At 47.2% G+C, this 12421-nt stretch overlaps 1 pseudogene; it reads right to left on the reverse strand.

Moving 5' to 3' along the window:
* Window positions 1-12209, reverse strand: part of LOC125288966 — a 34202-nt pseudogene extending 21993 nt beyond the window's left edge.
* Window positions 12210-12421: the final 212 nt, after the last annotated feature.

A 12421-nucleotide genomic window follows, 5' to 3' on the forward strand; every position in this document is an offset into this window, starting at 1 on the left:
GTGGGATGCACAGTGGTGGGACTGAGAGGACAGGCTTTTCTCTTTTAGGTCATTTGAACTGTGCTATGATTTCACAGAGTACATTAAACTATTCACATATTCTTCCTCTTTTGCAGGCAGAGTACTTTATGTGCGTGCGTGTTGCATTAGGGTGTTATCTAACAGGATGCTGCCACCGTTTCCCTTGCTGTCAAACACACACCACACCCCTTTTCAACTATAAAAGACAACGGACTGACAGATGAGCCCAAAATACTAACGTAAGACAGCACCAAGGATATCATGACATTATGAGAGAGAGAGAGAGAGAGAGACAGAGAGAGAGAGAGAGAGGGGAGAGAGAGAGAGAGAGAGAGAGAGAGAAAGAGCGAGGGAGGGGGTGATGGACGAGTAGTGAAAGGTGGCAGGATGATTTCAGGATCAAGGTGGGGTCTTGTCAGGACTGTCCTTAAAGCCCCTAAAGACTTACACACACACACACACACACACACACACACACACACACACACACACACACACACACACACACACACACACGCAGCTTCAGTCTGGGCTGGTCTACAGCACTGCCTTTCAGAACTGAGCAATTCCAAACTTGAAGAGAATGAAGAGTTAATGGAAGAATTACACACACACACACACACACACACACACACACAGTGTAATGTGTGAAAGATTTGATGAAAGATAGCAGGCAAGGAGGAGCTTGTGTCATAAACAGAAAATGTTCACATCAGCAGTCTTTTCTGTGACTCACCCCAACATTACACAAACACTCAAAAACACACACCCTCACAAACAATGTGTGCTGTTACAGCTCAAACCTCTCCACTTCTACATGCAGCATTTGTAGAGCCATGGGAGCATGTGGCCTATATGTAGCCTATGCTATATAATGCTAAATATTTACCGCTTTGATGAAGTAAATTGTGTGTATATACAATACATGTGTGCGTGCAGATACTAAATTATTAGCAATGCAAAAACGAACAATTTGTGTCTTTGTGTGTGTGACGAGCGTGACACACTAATTAACGCACACACAGCAGCAGTGGAGGAGTTGAGGTTCAGACACATAAGGGAATAATCCTACAGAGGTCCTGCGGCATATGAATGCAAGGATTAATAATACCACAGCAGAATGAACTCTTGTACAAAGACATCACAGGGTGTGTGTGTGTGTGTGTGTGTGTGTGAGTGTGTGAGTGAGTGAGTGAGTGAGTGAGAGTGTTTTAGAACAGAAATCATTATTTTTGCCGGTAGATATACTTTTGGGCTGAATGTATTAGCCTCTTATTTGCCAATACAGATGCAGTATAGAAATCACCTGTGTTACCTTCTCAGGTTGCAGCAGACAGCTCTATGCTAGTAGCATACACAGCAAATAAAGAACTGAATAAAGAGGAAAGGTAGCAAGGAGGAGAGCTGGGCAATTGGCAGTGGTAGCACATTAACATAATCTGTCATTAATTGTCAAAACACACACACACACACACACACAGTGTGACAGCAAGCAATCACCACATTAACATCAATGCATGCTTCAGAAGATAAGAGCGCTGGAGACTTGCCCAGATGTCGTCATCAAAAACACACACACACACACACACACACACACACACACACAGATAATTCACAGGTGCAGAATTCTCTAGATAAATAAACACAACAAACCCGTTGAGGGTTGATATGGCAACATACAAAATGTATGCATGTAGACAGAGAACATACAGACACACCTAAGATGGACAAGACGTACCCTGGAAATCCAGAGTTCTCAACCGAGAGCACAATGGAATTGTCTCTGCAAGACACTCTGGCAAAGAGCAATGATGCACGCTACTTTTACCCCAACATTCCGGGAAACCAGCTAAACTGATGAAGACAGCTGCAACGCTGGAGGCCAGTACACATTGGTCGTAGTGTTATCCGATTAAGGCCAAGTCCCAAATCATTCAGAGTAAACATGGTTTAGTGTTATCTAATTCATGCAGTGAGATTTTTAAATGCATGCTTGTTGTCACCGAAGTTGGGCCATCACATTGTTCTTGGCCAGACCCTTAATCTTTCTAGATTACCAGGGTCTGGATTTTCCAGGCTAGGCAAGACGTGCACACATGGATGAAGTACAATAAAGGTCATGTGCAACGGCAGCCTCCTCAACCTGGAGCTCAGGAAGGAGGAGGCTTCTACTTATTGCCTAAAGCGACACACGGCCTCATACCACAGAACAAAAGCCAGATGACCTTTTTCTTCACACACACAAACACACACAATGACCAAAGTCATAACCAGCCATATAGAATAACCATTCAAGTCATATGCAGGACATGTCCTGTGGCTAAGGGTCACGACCAGACGTCTCTCAAGGGTCAGGCATAACAGTTGAAGAGGCGTTTAATGGATACAAGCTTCTCAGCTGAGATTGTGTGTGTGTGTGTGTGTGTGAGATGACCCCAGGAGGGATGTCCCACTGATCTGCTCGTGACTGACACTGTCGACTCCGTAACGGGTGACCTCGACAGTGAGGGACCGCACAAGGTTGAGCTGAATCCCTGGCCCAGAGAAGAGAGAGGAGAAGGAGGAGGAGGAGGACAACATATCGTGCCACTTCCTCACGCTGCCACCCTGGTTCAATACCCTCCTTTGTTCTCCTCCATCCACACTCCCTCAGCCAGCGGATGTGCGGCTCCTTCAGGTAGTAAACACGGGGTTCCCCAACATGCATTAAGCTAACAGGACTAAGCTTGCTCCTGGACTTTTGGAGAACTTAAAGTGGATTGGAGAATAAATCCATGTATGGAAAACAGGTCCAGAGATGCCCTCGTTTCCAGCACTTGGGCATTGGTTCTGAAGGTACTCTACAGCTCTCTATGTGAACATGAAAGGTAAGCATACACACGAACCAGGTGGAACTACACTACAGAGGAAGCAGCCAAAGCCCTGTGATCTGTGTGGACAGGCGCTAACACATCTCAGGGTACGGGCGTGACACAGGCGGAGTGTACGGAGAAGAGAACCACTGCATCAGTCCCAAGCATGTTGAACTGCATCTGCCATGTTGAACTGCATCTGCACCGCCATGTTGAACTGCATCTGCACCGCCATGTTGAACTGCATCTGCCATGTTGAACTGCATCTGCACCGCATGTTGAACATTGAACATGTTGAACTGCACCGGCATGTTGAACATTGAACATGTTGAACTGCACCGGCATGTTGAACATTGAACATGTTGAACTGCTCCATGTTGAACTGCACCTCCATGTTGAACTGCACCTCCATGTTGAACTGGGCCCCATCACTACACTACACTACTGCTCATCATAGCTAAACACAATTAGCCACCTACAGTTTGGGTACACTTTTAGATAATAGAGCATGGATAGACAAGACATCCAGGGCAGGGCTGTGTGTGTGTGTGCGTGTGTGTGTAGGGGGGGGGTTAGGATTAATCCTCTCCACCAACCCACTTCCACTGGCCTGCTATTGTCTTCTCACAGGAAGCTCTCACAGGCATGGAGCAGCTCTGACAGACGCAGCACGACCCGCTACGCGACGCGACCCCACAACTAGTAAATGTGTTGTGTGACTACGCTTTGTGACAATACCATATTTCATCCACTTCTCATAAAAGGGGCTATTAAGGTCAGCTCCAGAAACAGGTCAGCCACAAGCCAGCGCTAATAGAGGAACCAGGCGAGCATGTATGGGGGAAATAGACCGGGAGGTGGGATTAATGCTGCTTTCACACAGAGAGGCACAACAGGCCCCAGAGACTAGCCAGTGCTGGCCCACAGTTGGCCGGTCGCTGGTTCAGATCCGGCATGCCTGGAGGTTTTGTTTCAGCTCTAGTAAATACGGAACCTGTCAGAATGCAAACATAGGAAGTTACTGACCGTTCAGAGTGTGTGAGATGTTGATGGGTATACTGATGAAGCGAGACAAGTCAATTCATGTCCTGGACTCACGCAAAAAAATAAATAAAATGTTTTGCACATACAACACACCATCATAAATGCACACATGTGGCAGTCCAGCTGCTCATCAGGAAAGGTGGGTAGGGTCAGATAGTCAGTGGATTCTCCACTGCCCATCCACAAGAAGGACATTTACCAGTAAATAAAAAAACACACACACACACACACACACACACATCATCAGTGTCTCCATCTTTGCTGAAGCAGCAGAGGCTGGTAGAACCAGTTATACAAATCTGTGCAGTCACAGACTCAAGCACACGATGTAAACAGAAAATTAACAGTAAATCCAAACATGAGTCAACATAAGTATCCATACCAGCATTCACACCAGCACACACGCACCAACACAGCACCAGCACCAGCACACGCACCAACACACACACCAGCAAACATGTTCCCTAACAAATCACAAGACCAGCATGTCATCCAGCTGTGCTGACCGGTCCCTAAACATCAAAACAACAGCTTCACTGATGGACCCTGACTATGCCCTAACCCAGCCCAGGTCTGTGCTCTCCCCTCCCCGTAACCAAATCTGTGCTCTCACACCCACACACAGTCCCACACACCCACACACAGTCCCACACACACACACACACAGTCCCACACACACAGTCCCACACACACACAGTCCCACACACACACAGTCCCACACGCAGCTGTGTGCATTCTCCGTGACGTGCCGTGGCATGGTGGTTCTCCAGATGGGCCCCTGGGGGCAGCACAGGTGTGGAGTGGGGGCTCTCTGCAGTCTCCGCCACATGGGTCCAGAAGCCGCACCACCACACGCTAAAACCACATCACTGGAGCATCGCTCACACGCCTCACGGGCTGAGGCGCCGCTGCCAGAACTTTCTATGAAACTAACTCGAGCATGGACATCTAACTACTAGTCCCTGTGGCTTCTCCTGGGTCCAATTACTAAAAAGGATATGTGTCAGGCTAGTGTGTGTGTGTGTGTGTGTGTCTTTAGGATATGACTGTTTGTCTCTGCCAGTGTGTTTATGTGCTTGTACACACGTGTACGTAATCTAAGCATGTAAGGGCTACAGCCGATGTTAAAAACGTCTCCATCATGAAGTCGGCCATTTTTCCTTCTTGCTCTCTCAAGTAGAACTTGTGTTGGCCTGAGACGTCATGCAAAGCAAAGAATTTCCCCTGGGGATCAATAAAGTATCTATCTATCTATCTATCTATCTATCTATCTATCTATCTATCTATCTATCTATCTACCAGGCCAGCCAAACCCACGACTCCATGGAGGGCAATTAAGATGAATATAAATGTGTCTGTGTGTGTGTATATGAGCAATGTGCCATTAGGGAGTGATGGGGTAGAGGGCAGAGCATGCTGGGTAATTCTCTTGGTTGGCTACATTTAGCTGGGTAGTGTGTGCCTCCAATGTGCCACCCGGGAGGGATGGGGGAGAGGGCAGAGCCGAGCAAAGCATGCTGGGTAATTTTCTCGAGTCGGACGGGCCATAGCTAAATAAATAAATCAATGACGTCTCCCCTGTCCCCTTTTGCAGTCCAGTCATTTCTCATCACATCATGGGGGGTGTTAGGGTTAGGGGAAATCTGCATGGACAGCAATGCACAAAACTTGTGGACACACCTCTACACACACACACACATACATACACAGAAACACACACACCTGCCCAGAGACAAATGCATAGACACACGTACACACACTCAACATCACGTACATACCTAGCGTTCAAGGGCTTCGTAAAAACCTTTATTCCAGTAAAAAAATCATCATTCCGCATCATTCACCTCACGTAATGTGTGAGTCAGAGGTCGGAAACTGGGGCTAGATTTGCCAGAGTTGCCCAGTTAGGGGCTCATCACACCACCACAACACACACACACACACACACACACACACACACACACACACACACACACACACACACACACACACACTGACCGGCATGTTGAACATGCCCCCGTTGACAGGAAGAACTCCCCCACACTCACACACTTCATCTTTATCATTAACCCTCTACCCCCTTTTCAACAAAGCCTCATGGCCCGCCCTTTTAATAACGGACCAGCTCAGATGGCCAATGGCAACACAGAGCAGCTGCATCGAGCCAGGTGTGGCGGCAGCGGCATCGGAATTCTAGCAGCTGAGGCGGTCGCCAGGCAACGGCATGCATTGCAAAGGATGGAGAGTGAGAGAAAGGGTGAGAGAGAGAGAGAGAGAGAGAGAGAGAGAGAGAGAGAGAGAGAGAGAGAGATGGATGGGGGGGTTGGGACTTGGGAATGGGGAGAAAAAGAAAGAGACAGAGCAAGAGAGAAAGGGCGAAGGAAGAGAAAGCCCAGCGCCTCCTCCTGAAGCCTCCTCTCTCCCTGCTGTTCTCCTCATCGTTTCTGAACCAGGCGCTCCTCTTGTTGGACTATTATTCAGAACACACTTAAGACATCAGGACTGAGGCGAGAGGCTCTTGAGAGGAGAGGGTTTTAAACACAGAGAGAGAAAGAAAGAGAGAGAGAGAGAGAGAGAGAGAGAGAGAGAGAGAGAGAGAGAGAGAGAGAGAGAGAGAGAGAGAGAGAGAGAGAGAGAGAGAGAGAGAGAGAGAGAGAGAGAGAGAGGGAGGGAGGGGAGAGAGAGAGAGAGAGAGGGAGGAGGGAGGGAGGGAGGAGGGAGAGGAGAGAGAGAGAGAGAGAGAGCATAAAAACACTATAAAGGTATCAGAACGTGGAATAGAACAAGACAAAAAAGGGAAAAGAGAAAGAGAGAGAAAAAAAAAGTTAGAGAAATGATAGGGGAGGAGTACTCAATGGAGGGAGTAAAAAGAGACTGAGAGCAAGAGAGTGTGAGTATGTGTGTGTGAGAAAGAGAGAGTAAGTGTGTGTATGCGTGTGTGTGCGAGAGTGTAAGTTGTGTCTAACAGAAAGGTCTGTTTGTCAGTGCCAGCGTCTCTCCACTGCCAGGCAGTGCCACCGGGCAGAGCTGTGTCACAGGGAGAGAGAGAGAGAGAGAGAGAGAGAGAGAGAGAGAGAGAGAGAGGGGGGGGGGAGGAGGGAGAGAGAAAGAGAGAGAGGGGAGAGAGAGAGGGAGGGAGGGAGAGGGAGAGAGAGAAGGAGGGAGAGAGAGAGAGATGTGGCTGATTGGGGGCAGAAGGAAAAAATGGGTACAGCTCCCAGGTCAGGAACAGAGAATATCACCTTTGCTTCACTGGACACACACACACAACTCCATCCCAATGGTGTTCCGTCTTGAGAGCTGAGGTCAACAACAACGCCTGAGAGTTACACAACATCCTCAACTTCACAGTCATCTAACTGTTACTCACTCCAAAAGTTCACACACACACACACACACACACACCATCAATGAAAAATGAAAAAATGAAAACAATGAAAAATAACCGAGCTCACTAAAACACACACTTTCAAACACACACACACACACACACACCCAACATCCTCAACTTCACAGTCATCTGTGACTAACCCTAACCGTTACTCACTCCAAAAGTTCACACACACCATCAGGTATACACAATGAAAAATACTCGAGCTGACTAAAACACACACACACACACACACACACACTCCCATTCATTTGGAGCCATCACTGAAGAGAGCTCCAGGCTGTGCAATAAGAGGCTCAAGGACATTCACCTTCTCTCCACACATCAGCGTGTGACAGAGTCAAAGATTGTTAAGGCGGAGCAAGATACTTCGTCGTAGTTCATGTCTATGGGCGCGAAATGGGGATCGAGTCCTGTCTGCATAAAGAGGCGCGGTCGATGACGTATTGATGAGCCGCCACGCTGCAACCCGCCAACAGCAGCGGCATAAATAACCGGCGCACACCTGATATAAGGTTGATTTTCTCCAGACTGGAATGCTCAAAAATGCTAAAAATGTACCTGAAATGTTCAGAAGGGTTTAAGGGATCATGAAAACGTGCCCGAAATTCACATTCCTAACTCTATAGAACCAAGACCTTAGCATATGTGGTGAAATTCTGAGCTATGCCCATAGACTTCAGTGGAGCAGTCGCTGCCGCTGCCTCTGCTCTGCATAAAGGGGATTTTGGACGTGCAATCCGGGTTCCCGGAAGTGGCTCCTGATGAAATATCTTGCTCCGCCTTAACAATCTTTGACAGAGTTACTGCTCTGCCAGCGCTTCCCTTTGAGCCCAAACACAGAGAGAGGGTGGGCGTGGTGGGAGAGGGCTCTGATTTATTAAAAACAAAGTTGTGTGTGTGTGTGTGTGTCTGTGTATGTTGCAGGGGGGATGCCCCACTGTTATGAGCAAATCATGTGGAGGATGACCTAATTGAACACAAACAGAGCGTCACACACAAACTTCTGGCACACGGGACATAAAAAGCAGGAAGAGGATAGACACATCAGCACCCGTCGCTTTTAAGGGTGCGTAGACTCAACAGCAGTTATTAATTCATACACTCCATGATCACATTTATCAGCCATGTTTACAGTATGCTTTCTATTTGGGGGGGGGGGGGTTATTTGAATGGGGGAGGGGACACGTGTTGTAAGATGGAGCGGAGAAGATGAAAGCCATGAGGAGGGAGAGAAAGTGGGAGAAAGAGAGAGAAAGAAAGAGAGAGCGAGAGAGAGAGAGAGAGAGAGAGAGAGAAGGGCAATAAAAGAGAGAAGCTTTGGCAGAGCGGCAGGGCAGGAGCCCCGTGATGGGAAACTCTAGATGATTACTGCTGTGAAATGAACTGGGAGAAGAGGTGTGCTGCAGGCCGAGACCGCTACCACTACGCTGTGCAGCCATGCTTTTAATATACTACAGAGCCTATAAAACCACACACAAGTCCATAAAAACAGCTGAGAAATGGCCGTAGCAGCGCATTAAACAGAAAAGCATATGGTGGTCTTCATCAAATCAATGAGAAGTGTGTGATGGGTTGGGTGCCGCTGGTTGCCATGGAGGGTCTTAGTTCAAAGCTCTGCTATTAGTCATCAAGTAATTAGTGAGACGCTGTGTGTCAGAGGACGGCACGCCTGATGAGGGGCTTTTATGGGAGAAATGGACACACACACACACACACACACACACACACAAATAACCATAAACTTGGGCAAACATGTCAATATACACACAAACAAGGGCATACACACTAGCTCATACACATACAAACACAAAAACATACACACCAACACCAACCATGAGACCTGCTCAGTGCTCTCTCTCACACACACACACAGACATGAGCCATGCATCACTTCTCCAGGGTATGATTAAGCTACAGGACCTGGGTGTGTGTCCAGACCACAGGGGGTGTACAGAAGTACTGGAAACAATGACTGACAGCAGTGCATCAAGTGAAGTGGGTGTTGCACAGCACACACACACACAGAGACACACAGAGACACAGAGAGACACACACACACTGACCTCAGGCCTACAGGATCTGACAGACATAAGAGCAGTTGGTGGGAGACTAGCATTCATTCACACACAGTGATGTCAATCTCACAGCAACCATCACAGATGAATGACACATTTAGAACCACACACACTTAAAGTCTTTATATAGCTCTCAATGCTTCTGTTTTATAATCAACCTCACAAACACACACACACACACACACACACACACACACACACACACATTTCCCAACCATGGTTTCCACATCCTGAGGTAAAAAACACAGCCCTAAAGACAAAGGTGGCTAAAAATAGACATAAGGCCCACGCCTCCATGCCAACCCTCCTGTGCCAACCACCACCATCCACCCCCAACACACACACACACACACACACACACAGCAGCGCCTCTGCTCTACCCCTAATGGAGGAGTCAGATCTATATCTATGCGATTTATCCCCTTCACATTAGCTGGTGCAGAGAGAGACTGTGTGTGTGTGTGTGTGTGTGTCTAAGAGTGAGTGAGAAAGAGACAGATCCATAGAGAATGTATGTGTGCGGATGAGAAGGACCTGCAGTACTGAGATCGCACTTGCCCCACTGTCAAGTGGAACTAATCCAGATTCACACAACTCGCTCTGTGTGTGTGTGTGTGTGTGTGTGTGTGTGTGTGTGTGTGTGTGTGTAGCCTGCTGAGATCACTGAGCCATGAACCCAGGCCAAACAGCGCAGGCTGAAACACACTAGTGGAGCCATATGAAGACGAAGACACACACACACACACACAGCTGTCATGCTTCATGAAATGACCATCTCTTGGGTAATAACCACATCAAATACTACACACACACAGAAAGAAACACACACACACACAGGAACACACACAGATAGATAGATAGATAGAGAGATAGATAGATAGATAGATAGAGAGATAGATAGATAGATAGATAGATAGATAGATAGATAGATACTTTATTGATCCCCAGAGGAAATTCAAGGTCTCAGTAGCATACAGACAACACACACACACATTCACAGGAACACACACACACACACACACACACACACAAACAAACAGATCAGCACAACTCACACCCACTTCCCTCTTGCTGACACACTGGGCAAAATCCCCTCAAAGCCCAACAGGGAGTCACTGCTACAGTGGCCTGCCAGGAACAAACTAGCTTGCGGTTGTTTTTAGAAAACAAAACAAAATTAAAAAAAAAAAAGCCTGCCCTCAAAAAGCAGAACTCGGACACAATGCTGCTCTAATATGCACAGCTTTTCATTCTTTTCATCAGATCCCAGCACCTGGTTGAAATGCCGCACACTGTGTGTGTGTGTGTGTGTGTGTGTGTGTGTGTGTGTGTGTGTGAGTGAGAGAGAGAAGAAACACTGTTGAACTGCATAACACACCATTGTACACAACTCGGTGCTTTTCTTCCCTGTGTGCAGTGACGTTGCTTCGCTCAGATCCTCGGCGGTTTCAGCGGCACAGCGGGGGTCTCATTATCTTTACTCGCTTTAACGCTGCGCTTAAAGATGACCGAAGATACACACATGTGCCCTCCCACGCACGCACGCACACACACACACACAAATTACAGATGCCTGGTATTAAGAAGTAATAACTGGGAGAGATAATGATAGAGGAACAGTTTGGCGTGGCCTTGTGCTGGCCCGGATACGGCCCAGAATCAGCTGTGGTCAGCAACACCACTGCATTAGAGCAGGACACAGGTTAACACATCTATAGATGGCATTTGCATTATGACTAGTTGTGGGGCTGAAAGATTAAGCGATTTTCGATTGAATGTTTTTCAAACGCAATTTGCAAATCGCGAAGGCAGCAATTAACTGTGCAGCTCGCGACTCTGACACAGTAGGGTGTAATTATGTTACATCTAGGGTTTTTAAATTCATGTCATCTTCCTTGTGTGACAGATGGTCATGCTCATCAATCGGAAATGCAATCTGAACAGATACATTTTGGAAGCAATAAACATATTTGTATTCTCATCTTTGGATTTGGTTTATATGATATTGGTAAATAAATGAGAAATATTGAACTGAAACTCAACTTTCCAAAATTCTATTACAAATCATAATGCAACAGCAATATCGATCAGAAAAAAAAAAAAAACTCAACTTAATATTTCGCCAAATTATTCAGCCCCAACTAGCGATGCACTGTATGAGAGGAAGACGCAGGCTTGCTTTGTTCCAACTCTAAACTAGGTTATGATCAGGAGTGGCACATCAGCCGTTATCAGAACGCTAAAATGATCCGTAACAAAGCTCTGCTTTAATTCCACAGAGCACTGTGGCCAAGAATCCGCTGGGATCAAGAAGGCCACAGCTCAGGCCAGGGAGAGCTCCTAGCAGAGCTTCGCTTTCAGTATATAAGTAAGTATAAGTATATATACCGGTACTCTTTTGATCCCGTGAGGGAAATTTGGTCTCTGCATTTATCCCAATCCGTGAATTAGTGAAACACACTCAGCACACAGTGAACACACATTGAGGTGAAGCACACACTAATCCCGGCGCAGTGAGCTGCCTGCAAAAACAGCGGCACTCGGGGAGCAGTGAGGGGTTAGGTGCCTTGCTCAAGGGCACTTCAGCCGTGCCTACTGGTCGGTGTTCGAACCGGCAACCCTCCGGTTACAAGTCCGAAGCGCTAACCAGTAGGCCACGGCTGCCCCTAATGAGAGGATTCCCACCATGAGATGAAGTGGACTAATTCATCAACTGTTCCATGAGGTGGGAGACCCTTGACAGTCCATTTGGAGCTTCACGGCATCTTTCCCCTTATTCGCCTTATTTGTTTCCATCTTCGGAAGTCTTTCACATCCTCTGCTTGGGCGCTGGGCTTTCATCACTGGTCCACTGTGCTGTCAGTCATTTGCAAGAGAAGTGGGAGTTTACTAGTGATTTCCCAGAGACGGCTGAGTGCGTCAAACAGTCTGGTGGATATATGGATTAGTTTTCTGCACCCACCTCCCTTCACTCTATTTCTTTCTTTCTTTCTTTCCCATCCTCCCTCTCATCCCTCTATCCCCCCATTTGGAGC

This window comes from Alosa alosa, chromosome 23 (genome assembly GCF_017589495.1).
Source record: "Alosa alosa isolate M-15738 ecotype Scorff River chromosome 23, AALO_Geno_1.1, whole genome shotgun sequence".
NCBI classification, from domain to species: Eukaryota; Metazoa; Chordata; class Actinopteri; order Clupeiformes; family Clupeidae; genus Alosa; species Alosa alosa.